General features: G+C 34.9%; 1 long non-coding RNA gene across 2 annotated transcripts; it reads right to left on the bottom strand.

Annotated features, from left to right (window-relative positions):
• Nucleotides 1-12,661: 12,661 nt before the first annotated feature.
• Nucleotides 12,662-18,535, bottom strand: LOC143670541 (uncharacterized). 2 transcript variants are annotated; one of them, XR_013169394.1, is made up of 3 exons: nucleotides 18,224-18,535; nucleotides 15,693-16,322; nucleotides 12,662-13,198 (listed from the first exon to the last, which is right to left on the bottom strand). It is a non-coding gene; the product is annotated as an uncharacterized LOC143670541 (long non-coding RNA). The 2 variants fall into 2 exon arrangements; XR_013169395.1 differs by having other exon boundaries at nucleotides 16,192-16,322.
• Nucleotides 18,536-18,997: the final 462 nt, after the last annotated feature.

The following is an 18,997-nucleotide window of genomic DNA, read 5'->3' as shown; positions in this document are numbered from 1 at the left end:
ATTCCCAAAGCTATAAAAAATTGTTTGAAAATTTCACCTAATATTTGTTTGAATATTTAGATCAATAATCCACCTAAAATTTATTATTGAATATGGTGTGAGACAGATTTCTCTTTACCTTGCAATATTTTAAAATCTGGTGTTAACCACTCAGGCCCTCACTACTCTCCCTCTCCCCTTTTTGGCTATATTCAGATATTCATCTTCCCTACGAATTTAAAATTTGTAAAACAATGAAGAAGCAATATTTTTAGGAAAATCTGTTGCCTTTAATGTACTTAAGACTGAAATAGGTGAGTTAAAAATTCCATTCTAGAAGCTAGGAAAGGAAACATGAACAAATACAGAGAAATTAAAATGAATATAATTAAAACAGAATTATTGAAATAGGATAAAAAAAAAAACAAAGATTACCAAAAAAAATCTAGGATATTTAAAAAGACAAATAATTAAAGCACCTCTAGCATGAATGATTAATGAACATATTAAGAAAAAATTTCCAACAGCCTTATCTGCAGAAATGGAAAAGCCAGCCATAAAATGTATATGGATGCGTAAGTGACCCTGAATAAACAATGCTTCTTGTAAAAGAAGAAAGAATTTGGATGATTCACAAGTACTAATTATAAAACTTACTAAAAACCCACAGTAATCAAAAGAGCATGGTACTGGCACAAGGACAGACATATAGACTAATGGAATCAAATTGAGATTTCAGAAATAAACCCTCACTTCTATGGCCAACTGACTTTTGACAAGGGTGCCAAGTCCACTCAATTCATAAAAAATAGTCTCCCCAACAAGCAGTGCTGGGTAAACTGAATGACCATGTTCAAAAGAATGAACGGGGGCATAAACTTTACATCATATACAAAAATCACCTCAAAATTGATCCAATACCTATATAAAAAAACCGAAACTGAAAAATTCCTAGAAGAAAACATAAGAAAGCAGCTTCAGGACCTTGTTTAGCAATGGTTTCTTTGACTTTATACCAAAAGCACAAGCAACTTTCATTCATCAAAGTAAATAAAAAGAGCCTACAGAATGGGATAAAATATTTCTAAACCATAAACTTGATAAAGTTTCAATACCCAGAATATATAGAGCCATACAACTCAGCAACAAAACCACAAACAAACGAATAAAAAATGAGCAAAAGACTTGAATAGGTATTTCTCCATAGAAGATGTGCTGGTTTGAAAGGATGTATGGACCCTAGAAAAGCATGTTTTAATCAAAATCCCATTTCATAAAGGTAGAATAATCCTTATTCAATACTGTATGTTTGAAACTGTAATCAGATCCTCTCCCTGAATGATGTGATTTAGTCAAGAGTGGTTGTTGAGCTGGATTAGGTGACGACATGTCTCCACCCATTTGGGTGCGTCTTGGTAAGTTTCTGGAGTCCTATAAAAGAGGAAACATTTTATAGAATGAGGAGATTCAGAGAGAGTGGAGCAGAACGACATAACCAAGATAAACAGAGTACGCCAGCCAGCGACCTTTAGAGATGAAGAAGGAAAACGCCTCTCAGGATGCTTCGTGAAACCGGAAGCCAGGAGAGAAAGCTAGCAGATGATGCTGTGTTTGCCATGTGCCCTTCCAACCAAGAGAGAAGCCCTGACTGTGTTCACCATGTGCCTTCTCACTTGAGAGAGAAACCCTGAAATTCCTTGGCCTTCTTGAACCAAGGTATCTCTCCCTGGATGCCTTTGATTAGACATTTCTTTGGACTTGTTTTAATTGGGACATTTTCTCAGCCTTAGAACTGTAAATTAGAAACTTATTAAATTCCCCTTTTTAAAAGCCATTCTGTTCCTGGTATGCATTCCAGCAGCTAGCAAATTAGAACAGAAGATACACAAATGTCCCCAAAGCATGTGAAAAAATGCACAACATCATTAATCATTTGGGACAGACAAATCAAAATCACAATGAGATATCTTTTCATACTCACTAGAATATTTATTATTAAAAATAGAAAATAACAAATTTTGAAGAAGATTTGGATGATAGGAATACTACTTCAATTTTGATGGGGATTCAAATTGATGCAACCACTGTGAAAAACAGATTGGGGGCTTCTCAGAAAGTTAAACATAGAATTACCATATGACTCATTAATTCCACTTCAAGGTATATACCCAGAAGAAATTAAAGTAAGTATTTGAACAGATATTTTCACACCAATGGTCATAGCAAAATTATTCACAACTGCCAAAAGACGAAATCAATCTAAGTGTCCATCAGCCAATGAATCTATAAACAGTATGTGGTACATACATACAATAGAACATTTAGCCAAAAAGGAATGAATTTCTGATACAGGTGAGAAGATGGAAGACATCATATTGAATGAAATAAATCACACAGAAAAGAACAAATATTTTATGATCTCAGGGATATGAAATAACTGAAATGAACAAACTTAAAGAGTTAAAAACTAGAATACAGTTTATCTGGGGCATTGTGGGGAAAGGGAATAGGGAGTTAATGCCTAATTGGTACATAATATCTATTTGGGATGATGTAAAAGTTTTGGTAATGGATGGTGGTGATGGTAGCACAACGTTGTGAAAATAATTAACAGTATGGAGTTGTGTTTTTAATGTAGGTGAAAGGGGAAATTTTGCATTGTATAGATGTTATTAGAATGCAAATTGAAGAGTAAAACATGTTAAGGAGAGAGAAAGACTTTCCCAGACAAACACAATCTGAGGAAATTCACTTCCAGCTGACCTTCAGTATGAACTGTTAAATGAAGGTCTTCTGAAAGGAAGAAACTGATAAAGGTTAGAAACTCATATCTACATAAAGAAAGGAAGAAAATTGGGGAAGGGATAAATGAAAGGTAAGTAAAAAAAATCTTTCATTTTTCTTATTCTTAATCTATAATACAATTCTTCATTTAAAGTAATGATAGAAATCATGCACGGTATGGTTATGGAATGAATATAAGCATGTTAACAATGTAATAATGGATGGTAGTAGGAATTGAGAATACTCTGTGATAAGTTACCCTTACTACACATGAAGCAGTAGAATGTTATTTTCAGTTATTCATAACTTAGATTTGTTATAAATTTAAATAGTATTTACAAACTCTAAGGAAGGCACTAAACTATTCAAAATAAGTATAATTGTATGCTAAGAAAGGGGAGAAAATAGAACCATATAATATGCTTAATTAAAATCAGAAAAAGCAGAAAAGAAGGAAAAATAAAAATCAAAGAAGTACAATAAATAGAAAAGTCACAAACATCATAGCTATTAATTGAACTCTATGAATATCTCTTTAAATATGAATGGTCTAGAGCCACCAGAGATTGTCAGAGTGGGTGTATAAAAGAATTACCCAACTACATGCTGTCTACAGAAATACATTGTAGAGACTCAGATAGGTTAAAAGTAAAGAGATGGAAAAATATATACTACAACACTAATCAAAATAAAGATGGAGTAGCTATATTTATTTCAGGTAACCCAGCCTTCAGAACAAGGACAATTGTTACACAGAAAAAGAGACATTGGATGATGATAAAGGGATCAATTATCCAAGAAGATGGAGCAACCCTTAATGTGTATGCACTTAAAAACAGAGCATCATAATATATGAGGGCAAACATAATAGAACTGTGAGGAGAAACAGTTAAGTTTCAAGGCTTCACAGCCCTATTTCAGTAGATGATATATGAAGCAGGCAGAAAATCATTAAGGATATAATTTACCTGAACACCACTATTAATCCACATGATCTAAGTGATATTTATAGACTACTCAATCCAATAACAGCAGAATACATATTTGTTTCCAATTCACATGGAACAATCAGCAAGATAGAACACAGTCTGTTTCATAAAACATACATTAACAATTTTAAAAGTGTAAAATCATAAAAAGTATATTCTCATGCCACAGTGGAATTTAAGTTAAAATCAATAACAGCAACACTGTTGGAAAGTTCTAAATATTTAGATATTAAAAAATTGGCTTCCAGATAGCAAATAAGTCAAAGAAGAAATTACAAGATAAATTTAGGATATTTTAAAAACTAGCAAAACTAAATATACAATTAATATTTTTGGTATTCAGAGGAAGCAGTGCTTAGAGGGAAACTAATAAAAGTCAATACACATATTAGAAAAGAAGAAAGATCTAAAATCAATAGTATGATTTTTCTTTAGGAAATTAGAGAAAAAAGAATAATGTAAGCATAAAACATGTAGAAGAAAAGAAATTAAAAAATGGATGAAAAAATTGGAACAGGACTCAATGAGATTTAAAACAGGAAAGCAATAGAGAAAATCAACCAAACCAAAATCAGTTTCTGTGAAAAGCACAGCAAAATTGAAAAAACTCTAACGAAGTTAAACAAGAAAACAAAGAGAGAAGGCAACGATATTAAAAATGAAAGAAGGATTATCAATAGTGATTCCATGGATATGAAAAGATAATAAAGGAATACTATGAACAAGTCTAGGCTCACAAATGTGATAACTTAAATGAAGTATACCAATTCTTTTAAAAACATAAACAGTATTAACTATTCACACAAGGAAAAACTGAGAATTTGAATAGGCATAAGCCTATTAAGGAATTGAATCAGTAGTCTTTAAAAAAATACCATGACCAGATTGTTTCACTGGTGAATTCTCTCAAACATTTAAGAAAGAAATGATTCTAATTATCTGCAATATTTTTCAGAATATAGAAGCAGAGGGAACACATACTAATTTATTCTATGAAGTTAATATCACCAAATATTGAAACCACATGAAAACGTTGCAAGAAAGGAGAACTACATACAAATACGTTTCATGAGAAAAAAATAAAGATACTTAAAACTATTACCATCCGATACAATGACATATAAAAAGAAATATACACCATGATCTAGTGAGATTTATTCCAAGTATTCAAGGCTGGATCCATATTCTAAGTTAATCAATGTAATCCATCACATCAACACTCTAAGAAAAAAAAATCATATTATCATAATAATTGATGTAAACAAAGAATTTGACGAAATCTAAATATGCTTAATAAAGTTGCAAAATTCTTACTCTTAAGCATCATAAACAATAGAATATATGTTATCAACAGCATTTATAAAGGTAGATTCTAAAGCTAAATATTATATTAAAAGGAAAACGTGAATAATAACTCCACAGAAAAATAAAAGGATTAACAGCCAAGTTACTCATATTGAGCAGGAAAACAGAGATGTTTATAAACTACTTTCCCTCCAGGGTCAACCTGCCTCTCCATTACTTTTAACACTGCTTTAAAACGCAAAGTAAAGTATCTACCTCAAACCTCAGTAGGGGCAAGAAAAGGCAATGGATGTGGTACTGGAAAATGCAGTGGCCATGGCGCCAGCCTTGCCTGCCATTCTGGCTCTTTCTTCCTGATTTATAACTTGAGTAGTGTGTAATATTTCTTTTTGTTCCTCAAACATCTACTGCGCATGCCAAAAATACCACAAATGCACACATAAATGTACATGGCAAGATAATTGTTGAGGGTCGATAAATGACTTCATGAACTCTGTGACTTAGAATGTCAATGGTTATGGCTTCATAAATAATTGCAAGTGAATGCAAGCAGGTACAAACTGAACACACAAAGCTGGGCAATCCTAAAGCTTTCCAGTGAAACTATGGCATGCTGGCATCAGCTGATACAGGGAAAATGTTATATTGAATATAACACTTATACTGTTGATATGTCTTCTGTGGCTATTAAACTCATTCTCATAATTTGTCTTCAGTTAACTATATTTAAAATAAGTTCCAAAAGCCTTCCAGTTCTTCTTCAAATTTAATAACAGTTCTTATATACTATCTCTGGAGAAATATGCCAGTTATAAATAATGTGGTTAAAAAATTAGTATAAGAAAAAATTTAGAGAATGAGTATAAACAAATATTTATTTAATTTTTCGGCAGCTGTATATCTGAATAGCTATTATTTTTTTTAATTATATTTACAACTTCCCCCAGAAGCTAGTATATAGTCTTAAGTTTTTATTCTGGCGTGTGCTGGGAAATTGAATACAGGAAACTGAGCAAAGGAGCTATGAAAGAAGGCTTAGGTTTTAGGAGAATCTCTCTAGCTGCTCTGTGGTTAATAGATTGCACTATATTTCAAATATGAAATTATATAAAATAGAGTTTAAGACATAATAATAGTCTATAGTAATAATGATGATAATGCACATTTCCAGCAATTCTAAATCAGTGATTCAAGAGTAGGTCCCTAGAAATTAAAGTGATGCATTTTCGTAATGTTCCTTAAGAAGAGTTTTAGTTAATTTGTTCTTCAATGACACACTATCAAGATGCTGAAAAAAAAAAAAAAAGATCAATGGCAATTTTTTCCCTAATAGACATTAGAAAGCAGAGGAGAGTAGAGAAAGACACCCAGTCAGGGACAGGCAAGAACTACCATATATATAATTCTTTTAATGTGTCATTGGATACAATTTACTAGTATTTTGTTGAGTATTTTGGCATTTAAATGCAAAAGAGACATTGGTCTATACTTTTCTTGTATCTCTATCTGGCCTTGCTATTGGGATGATGCTGTTCTCATAAAATGAGTTGGGAAGTGTTCCCTCTTCTTCAGTTGGTGATAATCCTTCTTGGAATGTTTGATGAAATTCACTTATGAAGCCATCTGGACTTGGGCTTTTCTTTGCTGGAGGTTTTTTATTACCTATTCAATCTTTTTACTTGCTATTGGTCTGTGGAGATCTTACATTTGTTCTTGAGTCAGTGTAGGTAGCTGATGAATTTGTAAAAAAATGATTTTTTATTGCTTTCACTTATGTTTTAATGCTTAATTCTTTGAGGGTCAATTATGAAGGATCTTGTTCTAGTTTGCTAGCTGCCAGAATGCAATATACCAGAAATGGAATGGCTTTTAAAAAGGGGGAATTTAATGAGTTGCTAGTTTACAGTTCTAAGGCTGAGAAAATGTCTCAATTAAAACAAGTATAGAAATGTCCAATCAAAGGCATCCAGGGAAAGATACCTTGGTTCAAGAAGGCTGATGAAGTTCAGGGTTTCTCTCTCAAGTGAGATGGCACATGGTGAACACAGTCAGGGCTTCTCTCTCGGCTGGAAGGGCACATGGCAAATACGGTGTCATCTGCTAGCTTTCTGTCCTGGCTTCTGGTTTAATGAAGCTCCCCAGGAGGCATTTTCCTTCTTCATCTCCAAAGGTCACTGGCTCATGGACTCTCTGCTTCGTGGTGCTGCAGCATTCTCTGCTCTCTCTGAATCTCTCACTCTCCAAAGTATTTCCTCTTTTATAGGACTCCAATAAACCAATCAAGATCCACCCAAATGGGTGGAGACATGTCATCCCCTAATCCAGTTTAACAACCGTTCTTGACTAAATCACATCTCCAGGGAAATGATCTCATTACAGTTTCAAACATACAGTATTGAATAGAGATTATTCTACCTTTATGAAATAGGATTTATATTAAAACATGGCTTTTCTTAGGGGGCATACTTCCTTTCCAACCAGCACAGGTCTATAGGGCAGGATAAAATTATAGGTTATATTGCAATATATACATTTCTAGAGAATAGAGATTACCAAATCATTTAAGAAGTTGACCGTTGTGCTGGATTTTTGTTTTGTTTTGCATTTCTTTGTTTTATTAAGGTGAAATTCACAAACCATAAAATTAACCATTTTGAGATGAAAAATTCAGTGGCATTTAGTACTCTTACAATGTTGTACAAACAACACCTACATTTATTTACCCCCCCCTCAAAAAAATTATATCAACTAAGAATAAACACAGTACCCATTTAGAAGACATTCTCGGGGTGGGGGGGGTACAAGGGGAGTTCAGTGGTAGAATTCTCGCCTGCCATATGGGAGACCCCAGTTTGATTCCCGGCATGTGCACTTTCAAAAAAAAAAAATCAACAAATGATGTTGTAATAGCGAAGGCAAGATATTCATGTGGAAAAAGGATAAAATGTGACCTGCACCACATAGCATATACACACAAAAAATGTCATTCAGTATTCTGTTTCTCCAGCCCATGGCAAAGAGCAATCAGCTTTCTGTCTCTATGGATTTACCTATTCTTGATATTTCATGTAAATGAAACCATACTACATATGACCCTTTTGTTTGACTTCTTTCATTTCGCACATTATTTTCAAGGTCCATTCAAGTTGGATCATATATTAGTACTTCATTCCTTTTTATGGATGAATATTATTCTGTTGTATGGGTATACCACATTTTGTTTATATAGTCATCATTTTATGAACATTTGAGTTGTTTCCACCTTTCGGCTAATGTGAATAGTGCTGCTGTGAACATTTGTGTAAAGTATTTGTTTGAGAACTCATTTTCAAGTCTTTTTAGGTAAACAATTGGGAGTGGAATTGTGAAGCCATATGGTAATTCTGTGTTTAATATTTTGGAAAAATGCCAAAATATTTTCCACGGTTGTACCAGCCATGAACTAGGTTTCCAATTTCTCCACATCCTAATCAACCCTTTTTATTTCTTCCATTATTACTAGTATTATTATTATAGCCATCAATGTGACTGTGAAGTGATAGCTCACTATGGTTTTATTTTGCATTTGGGGACCAAATGACCAATGATGTTGAGCATCTTTTCATGTGCTTGCTGGCCATTTGTATATGTTCTTCGGAGAAATGTCTATTCAAGTCATTTGCCCATTTTTAAATTAATTTGCTTGTCGTTTTTGTTATTGTTGTGTTATAAGAGATCATATACACATATATATAATCTGGTTACTAGACCCTTATCAAATATATGATTTACCAAGTTTTCCCGTTCCATGAATTGCCTTTTTACTTTCTTGATACTGTCCCTTGACGCACAAAAGTTTTTAATTTGATAAAGAACAGTTTATTTATTTTTGCTTTTGTGCTTATCTTTCCAGCAAGCTGAACCAGAAAAATGGCTCATAGTCCCCACATCCCTAAGCAGGGAAGTAAGAAATGGTAGGTAGGTAATCAAAAATACCACAATGCTTTCATACTGAATTCAGCAGCTTCTTTCTTCATTGAACACTCACCTAGTTGCTCTAAGCTTTTGATTCGATTACAGATTTCCATAAAAGTAGATCCCAACAGTTTTTGCCAGCTTAATGATGTTTCAGTTGGAGGGAGTGATTCTTGCAAATCCCTACTCCACCATTTCCATGATATCATTATGGAGTAAATATTTTGTATACTTAATTTCAATTTTTATGTAAAGATTGGAAAATTAAAATATTAAAAAGTGTCATCATTGACAGCTTTTCTTTAATTGGTAAAACTATGTTCTACTACAGAGATGCTGATATCATAAATTTAAAAAGGAGCATTCCAAAATCTAATTACCTACTGGAAAATCTCATTATGAGGATGGTTATGTAACTATGTGAAAAATAGTCCCATCCATCAACATAATACATGAAATACAATGTACATAAACCCTACCTTCTTCTAGAGCACAACTGTATTAAATGGACTTGAACTTTTAATTGGAAGTAAGCCAAAAGCAAATGAGTCATAATTGTCCTTTCAGCTACGTATATTAATTCAGTAATCTAAATCAAAGCCATATAATAATATCAATTTTTTAAGTTCATAAAAATTACGTTAAATCATTTAAAAAATAAAGTTCAGTTTCTATATTAGAGACAGAACTAGTTTCCAGAGATGACTTGGCATAGTGCAAGGACTCCATGTATTGTACATTTCTAATAAACATAAGTTCTAAGTGATTAGAGAAACATAAAGTGAAAATGTAGCCCTTCCATAATGTGGCAGTAACCTTGCTTGCAACCAGAACTTGGGGTGAATTCAGAAGATTTCAGGATTGCAATGACAGCAGTTGATCTTTGTAGTTAAAAATAATCATTAGGGGACTGGTGTCTTAAAACAAGTAAGAAATTAAGCAAAAATAAAAAACTTTGTCTTTCTTTCTGAAACTTATTTTGGGAAAGGGGTGACAACATTTTGGGGGATGTATGAGTCCCTAAGAATCTAGATTTAAATTGTGTTTAAAAAAGGATATGTGAGGCTCCAATGTTTTTTTCAAATGAATACAAAGGCAGGAAGTCAGTGGACTAAACATGGAGAGTAATAAAATAAAAACGGGGCACTATAAGGGCAGCAACATGATATAAGGAAGGATCAATTGAGGTGGAGAGTCCTGGTTCTAATTCTGACACTGCCATTTACTAGTCATGTAGCTTTGAGCAATTTTACATAATTTCTGAGTTCCTGTTTCCTCCTCTGTAAACTAGGATGAAGAATAACTTCATTTGGAGGAAACTGGAGATTAAACAAGAAAGAGGGGTAAAGAGGGAAATGAAAAAAATACCATAAATCACAATGGATGAAACTTTTATAGATCTTGATTCAAATAAAGAAACTTAAAAAAGAAAAAAATAAATGATAACAACAAAAACTCACATTCAATCATAAGAAAATCAAAGGCATGAACATTGCCTGAATGTTTGATGATATTAAGGAATAACTGCGAAGTGTTTTTAGTTGTAAAGTTATCATGGAAGGCAGTTTGACTTGAAGACTGGATTGTTTCAGAAGACATGTCCAACCCCACTCTTTTTCTGTACCGTTACTGACCAGGGTATTTCCCCTCTAATTTTCTCCTTGAAGATGCATACCACCTTCCTCTTTTCATGGTAATCCTGGCCTATCACAACTGTCTGTCAATACTCACCAATCACAAACATTCACATAGCCCCAAACTCAGGTAAAGGGAATTTCTTCCCTTGTCCACAAGGGAAGAAATACCCATTCCAGTAGGCTTCAACATAGCGCTCAGCCCTGGAACACTGACAAGGGTGCATGAACTCCAGGGCTGTGAGGAGATGTAGCTCTTCCACAATCTTTCAGTAACATCACAGGATATTTCAAAGGAGCTAGGTCTACTCTGCCTGACAGTAGGTAGAAGCATTCTAAGGTAAAGTGGGCTGTCTGGAATGTCTCTGTTCCTTTCATCCAGTAGACTTGTCCACTCAGAATCCTGGTTGTCATTCTTCACTGGGGTCTCTGACTTGGGTTTATTTTGTATATGGTCTCTTTCATAGACTCTTAAAAACCTCTTCATTAATATCTGAAATTTTCTTGTCTGGCCCTGTTCATTGGCACCTGATTTTACAGATCAAAGCTGTGCTTCTCAAAGAAAAAGGCAAGTGAAATAATCATATGCACATCTTTATCCACTAAGTTAAAAAATCATAGTATATTTCATAGTATATCCATGTTATATAAAGCTTAGAATCATCTGTTTCTGCTTCTTTTCTTTTTTAACATTTTTTATTGTGAAACATAACATATATTCAAAAAGCAATAAATTTTAACATATATTTTAACAAGTAATTATAGAACACATTTCAAAGTTTGGTTTGGATTACAGTTTCACAATTTCAGGTTTTTCCTTCTAGCTGCTCCAAGACACTGGAGTCTAAAAAGAAATATCAGTATAATGATTCAGTAGTCATACTCATTTGTTAAATCCTATTTTCTATGATATAATTCCTCCTTCTCTTTTGAAACTTATCCTAATCTTTAGGAATGTTTGGGCTATGCCCATTCTAACATTTTTTTATACATTGAAAAGTGTGTCAACAATATGGGATAGGGGGATAGAACTGGTTGATGTTCTTGGAGAGACTGGCACCTCTGGCTTTCAGGACTTATCTGGCCTAGGAACCATCTGGAAGCTTTAGGCTTCTGAAAAGTAAACTAGTGCATGCAACTTTTGTAGAGCCCTGAGTGTTCTTTAGGGTTAAGAGGAATAATGTTGGTTGGGGTTTGGCAAACCATAGCAGTTAGAAATATTAGAATCGTTTTTAAATAATGCTTAAAAGACTGTTAATTATGTTTACTTTTGAGGAAAGAGAATGAATTTGGGGGAACATACAAAGGGAAGAATAGGGAATTATGTATATTACATTTTTGCAATGCAAATATGTACTCTAGGGTCTTTGTTTTAAAGTATTTACATATGCTTAACAAACAATTGTGTATTAACCAGAAAAATAAATTACTACCTGATGAAACCCATTGTTCTAGTTCCCTAGCTGCAGAAATGCAACACACCAGAGATGGATTGGCATTTAATAAAAGGGGATTTATTTTGTTAGTTCTTCAGAGGAAAGGCAGCTAACTTTCCACTGAGGTTCTTTCTTATGAAGGTACAGGATGGTCTCTGCTGGCCTTCTCTCCAGGCCTCTGGGTTCCAACAACCTTCCCCGGGGGTGATTTCTCTCTGCATTTCCAAAGGCCTGGGCTGAGCTGCGAGTGCTGACATGAGGTATGCTGAGCTGCTTGGTTGTGCTATGTTGCACTCTCTCATTTAAGCACCAGCCAATTAAGTCAAACATCATTCATTTCAGCAGACACGCCTCCTAGCTGGCTGCAGATGTAATTAGCAACAGATGAGGTTCACATACCATTGGCTCATGTCCACAGCAACAGAACTAGGTGCCTTCACCTGGCCAAGTTGACAAATGAATCTAACTACCACACCCGTAAAACTTGAATTCTGAATGACTTAATACAACAAATATTTATTTTTATTTTTAAAAATTTTATCATAGTAACTGTAACTGGCTTACAGTCAAAGAGCTGCAAACTCACATTTCAAATTGTAACCACTTTCAAATGCACAATTCAGTAGAATCCATTGGATCCCCAATATTATGCTACCATCACCAGTATCCATTAGCCCAACTTTATCATCACCTCAGACAGAGTTTCTGCACCCAGTGGGCAATAATTCCAACTTCCTCCTTTCCCTGCACCTTGATAACTTGCAATCTGCTGTCTTTCTCTATGAAATTTTCTTCTTTTGGATGTTTCATATAAGTGAGAAAATACAATATTTGCATTTTTGTGTCTAGCTTATTTTATTTAACATGATTCCTTCAAGGTTCATTCACGTTGTAGCATGTATCAGAGCTTCATTCCTTTTTACTGCTGGACACTATTCCCCATTGTGTCTACATACCATATTTTGTTTATCCATTCATCTGTTGATAAACAACATTTATTTTTCTGGACAGATAATCTGATGCGGTTGGTATGGGAACTCTTCTAGCAGATAACCAAAGGCCCCAGTCTGCTTCTGCCTTATAGTTCCATCTCAACATAGAGTCTCCATGTTTGCTCCTGAATGGAAGTAAAAGAATGGAGTAGGCATGCATACTCTCAAATTCCTTAGCCTGTAAGCTGAAAATAATCTTTTTGCTCATATTCAATAACAAGGGCTAGTCACATGACATAAGATGTAGATGAAACCTATATATTATCACCAAATTGTGTTTCAATTCTCATGTTCACACTCTTTCTTTAATTCTGTATGTAATATTTTGGCCACATGGTCTGTGCCAATTTGAAACTGTCACGTACCCCAGAAAAGACATGTTCTTTAATTCTGATTTACTGTTGTATGGTGGGATTTTTTGATTAGTTGATTTACATGGAGATGTGTCTCCACCCATTCAAGGTGAGTCACTTACTAGAGTTCTTTAAGAGGGAACCATTTTGGAAAAAGCTACAGAGCTGATGCACACAAAGATGTTTGGAGATGCAGAAAGATAATGCCCCTGGGGAAGCTGTTTGAAACCAGAAGCAAAAGTACCAACAGACACCGGTCACATGCCTTCCCAGATAGGCCTATCTTGAGTCAAAATATCTTTCTCTGGAAACCTTAGTTTGGAGATTTTTAAGGCCTTAGAACTGTAAATGTGTAATTTAATAAAGTCTTTTATAAAAACCAACCCATTTCTGGTATATTGCATTTCCAGCAGCATTTAGCAAACTAAAACAGGGTCCTTATTTTTATTTTCCTTACCTGATAGAGTAATCAATCCTGAGAAATCTGATGGAGTAATGAAAAGATAAATAAATTAGGGGGAAGAAAGGCTGCCCCGGGCTGGGAGGTGTGGAACAAAGTATGTTCAGAGCAGAATTCTAGCCCCAGCTCTGTTACATACCAGTCATATGAACCTGGGAAAATTCCCAAACTCTCAGAGACTCAGTGTCTTAATATGTGAAGTGGATTTGATAAGCCTTGTCTTTAGAACTGTTGGAAAGTATTTATTGTATGCGACCTATCTTTAACAGTGCCTGTTATATATATTGGATCTTTGATGACTTGGAGTTAATACTATGATTCTTTAAACCCCAATTCCTACCACCTTTACCCATGTGGTTTTCTTTTAAATCCAGAATGTCTCAGAGAACATTAAGTGCTATAGTTCTCAGGATATCAAATCAGATAAAAATAGTGCTTAGCAAGAAAACCCAGTATATTTTCCCCACCATTATTTTATTTAATTTTAATATGAGGATGCTTTTCCCAGCTGGTTCCATGTCAGTTCCTAGAATGTATGTCAGGGATCAACCCCTTCCTTTCCTCACATACAAACCACCACTATTTTCATCCATTTCATTTCCACCAAAAATCTAGCAATTGATTAGATTTTTTCACATTTCCCATATTTAGTTTGGAAATTTCTTTTGCTAAATATCCAAGCTCATCAACCTCAAGCTTGGCCTTCCATGTACAAAGAATGCCTTCCTTCCAGTTTTCAATGACACATTCATCATTTCTGTCTAAAGCCTTATCATAAGTATCCTTAGAGTCCACATTTCTACATTCAAAGCATTTCATGCCTTTCCTATTAAATGCCTCACAATTCTTCCAGTGTCTTCCCCTTATTAATTTGAAAAGCTGATCCAGAATGTTTGGTATTTGCAAACCACAGCAGCAACACACTTCTCTGGTATCAAAACCTGTTCTAGTTTCTAAGCCGCCATACCAGAAATGGAATGGCTTTTAAAAGGGGGGATTAACAAGTTGCAAGTTTATAGTTCTAAGCTATAAAAACATCCAAACTAAGGAATCCAGGGAATGATACCTTAATTCAAAGAAGACTGATAGGTCAGGAATGTCTTTGTCAGCTAGGTAGGTATGTGGTTGGCATCTGCTGTTCACTTGCTCCTGGGCTCCATTAATTTCAGCCTCTTTTCCTGTGGGGGTTCCTCACTTTGCTTCTCCATGGCTGGCTTTCATCTCTCAGCTTGCCTTGGCTCTTTCTGGGTTCAAGCTTGCTTAACATCTCATGGCAATGTCTACTGGGCTTCAAGCTTCTCCAAACATTCATGTCTCTGTTCTCCAAGTGTTGGCATCTGTGTCAGTTCTGCACTGAAGTTTCCATCTGTTCTGTCATTTCTGTCTCTCTCCAAATTGTTTCCTCTTTTAAAGGATTCCAGTAAACTAATCAAAACCCACCCGGAATGGGTTGAGTCACACCTCCATCTAATCAAAGTCACAGCTACAATTGGGCACAGCATATCTCCATGGAGATAATATAATAAAAAGTTCCCAACCTACAGTGTTGAATTAGGATTAAATGAAATACCCTCCCCCCAACATTGGGTCTTTAATTAGGATTAAAACATAGCTTTTCTGGGGTACATGGTACTTTCAAGCTGTAACACTCAGCAAAGATCATAGGGAGTGATTTGGTTTGCTAAATCTGCCAGAATATAATATACCAGAAATATACTAGCTTTTAACAATGGGGATTTATTAGCTTACAATTTACAGTTCTAAGGCTGTGAAAATGTCCAAATTAAGGCATCAACAGGACAATACCTTCTTCCTGAAGAAAGGCTTCTGGCGATCCAGAATCTTGTGCCACATGTTCAGGTACATGCCTGTGTCTGCTGGCCCTTCTCTCTTGAGTTTCATTGCTTTCAGCTTCTGGCTTCAATGGCTTCCCCTCTCAACTTCTGTGGGTGTATTCTTGTCTCTTGACTTCTCTGGTGCATCTTCTGTGAGCTTTTCTGTGTTTTCTGTGTGTCTTTTATTCTCTTTTAAAGTACTCCAGTAATAGGATTAAGATCCACTTTGAATGAGATGAGCCATATTTTAACTGACACAACCTAATCAAAAGGTCTCACCTACAATAGGTCTACACCCACTGGAATGGATTAAAATAATATGACCTTTTCTGAGGTACATGCAATTTCAAAGTACCACAGTAAGCATGCCTGGTGGGTTTGAAGAACAGCAAGGGAGCCCATGCTGCAGGTGTAGCATGAGAAAATGGTTTCCAATGGAGAGTTGAAACCAGAAAAATGACAGAACTGACCAGAAGGCTCTCGTAGACCATCCTAAGGACTTCCACTTTTGTGCTCACAAGGGCTGCAAAGTCGCCAGATGAATCTGTTCAGAGCAGCCACAAGAGCAGGCTTACATTTTAGAAGAACGACTTCAGCTTCTCTGTAAAATAGATTGTATCGTATTTCAAGAATGAGGTTATATATAGTATAGTTCAAGCTATAATAATAGAGTCTATAGTAATAAAAATACCACTAACAAAAAACATACATATAGAAAGCCTTATTATTTACTAGGCAAAACATTAAGCATTTTACATAATCACCTCACTTAGTTTTAATAAATGATCCATATCTTCACATTATAAATGTAGAACTTGAGGCTTGAGGAGTTTTAAGTAACTGGATACACCTAAAAAATGATGTCACATCCCTCCAACAATGTTGCAGAATGAAGAAAAAAGTTCTTTTCTTGCTTCTTTGAATGCTTGTTCACAGTAGGAAGTTGTCTCCCAAGGATAATTTGTAACTATGAAGAGCAACTGTTGCCAGTGCTATACTAAGGCTCTGTAAATCTTCCCCCAGTATTCTGGGGGAATTCAAAGAGCTACAAAGTGTTAAGAGTCTGGATTTTCAGTCTGGTAATCTGATCCCTAAAACTATTCTCTTTATATACACTCCAGAATCACCTGGGAACTTTTAGAAGATTGCCCTACCCACTCTTACCGCCTTCAAGAGATTCTTATATAATTGTTCTGGAATAAAGCTTGGGCACTAGTATGATTTTAAGTTCTCCAGGTGATTCTTATATATAATTTGAATTAAGAACTACTGTGAATTCAAGGACTTCACTAAAGCATAAAATTACATGGTACAATGATTTGTTTTGAATTTATTATTTAATGTGGTAATAAGAAAAGTTTTCTTTCTGGGAGGAAAAAACCATTAAGTGCAGACCCATCATTTTTCTATGTAAAAATGTTGTTACAGATCGAACAGTGACAGCTCTTTACATTTTTATGAGTGGGTAATTTAAGTGCATCATCTGTTCTCTATCCCCAACATGACCTTGGTCAGTCAGTGCCAGGAGGACAATGAGCACGTGGACTCTGCTGCTTTCCAGAGTGCCTGTGATCAACCTTTGCTCAAATAGGCATCTGACATCTGTTGCAGCACCCAAAGCCAAGCCTTTCCCTTGGCTTCATAAATCAGTGCCAATTTAAGCTCTATGTCCGGGATTTGATGAAGCTCATATTTGAAATACAGAATCTTCCTTTGTAAACACTAGGGGTAGCAAAAACATTAGTGGCTGCCATGAAATTTTATGCCCTTGACATTGTTACTGCATTTAAATTTGAGAGTTTTGAAATATAATACTGAAATTTCAACTTTCATTAAATAGGATAAACATAAATGTGTAATATATTTTTCATAGTTCTCATGCAGTGGTACAAGAGTAAGTACCTAGGAAATAAAAGAAAGGCATTATACTGATATTCTCTAAGAGAAGTGTGTGTCAGATTGTTCTTTCATGGAAACGTTATCAACATGCTGAAAGAATTCACCAGCTTTGTGCTTCTAATAGGCATTAGAAAGCAGGGAGAGCAGAGATAAATGTAAAGAGAGACAGCAAGCTAAGCGCAGGCATGAACTGCATTTTTTTTTCACTTGTGTTTTAATACTTAATTCTTTAATGAATTAAGGAACTAGAGGGCAGGATAGAAATTCATGACCTATTGCAATGTGAGGATTTGGAGAATATAGCAGTTTCTAAATAATTTTATTAACGGAAAGTACTGCTGAGTAAATATTCGGCATATCAAATTTCAATATCTAATCTCAGGATTGAATAATAAAGCTGAAAAACATCACAATTGATCATTTTCTTTAATTGGTAAAATGATGTTCTATTACGTGGATGCTATTACAATAAAGTTAAAATGGAGCCTTCAAAATTTGAATTACAGACTAGGAAAGCTTGCTATGAAGATGCTTAGGAAACTATTTGAGAAATAGTCTTATCTTTTAACAATATAAATGAAATAAAATGTATATATACAATACCTTTTTCTTCAGACTTCTGCAGTCAGTTGGACTTGTAGAATTCACTGGAAGGAAGCTGTAAGGCAAAAGGATCACACATGTCCTTTCCACGATGTTTATTAATTCTCCCACCTAAAACACAACCATATAATAATATTACATTTTTAAGAGCTCAGAAAAAGCTATTATGAATCTTTATAGTAAAAGCTATTTTTCTATATTAAAGGCAGAATTAAACAGTTTCCAGGAATGACGCAGCATCCTGCAAGAATGTCTATGCATTGTGCATTTATAAGCACCGTCTGCTCTGAGGTGGTGAATAAAGATAAGGTGTAATATAGCTCTACCAGGATGTGGGGAAACTGTAGACCTCTAGAATACTGGGGGAAGATTTACAGAGCCTTAGTATAGCACTGGCAACAGTTGCTGTTCATAGTTACAAATTATCCTTGGGAGACAACTTCCTACTGTGAACAAGCATTCAAAGAAGCAAGAAAAGAGAAAAACAAAGAACTTTTTTCTTCATTCTGCAATATTGTTGGCGGGATGTGACATCATTTTTTAGGTGTATCTGGGTCATCAACAGTCTAAAATTTCAAATGTGGGGTTTCATGATGGACATGTGAGGGTATTAAACATCTTTTAAGATGAATAAGAAAGTGAGAAGTCAACAGGCTAAACAGAGAGTGAAGAAATAAAAGTAGAGACAATGCAAGGGCTTCAACATACTATAGGGAAGGATCAATTGAGGCAGACAGGCCTAGTTTTTATTCTAGCACTGCCATTACTTAACCT

This window comes from Tamandua tetradactyla, chromosome X (assembly GCF_023851605.1).
Source record: "Tamandua tetradactyla isolate mTamTet1 chromosome X, mTamTet1.pri, whole genome shotgun sequence".
Classification (NCBI taxonomy): Eukaryota; Metazoa; Chordata; class Mammalia; order Pilosa; family Myrmecophagidae; genus Tamandua; species Tamandua tetradactyla.
The sequence above is the reverse complement of the archived record's forward strand: the minus strand, read 5'-3'. Positions and strand labels throughout refer to the sequence as shown.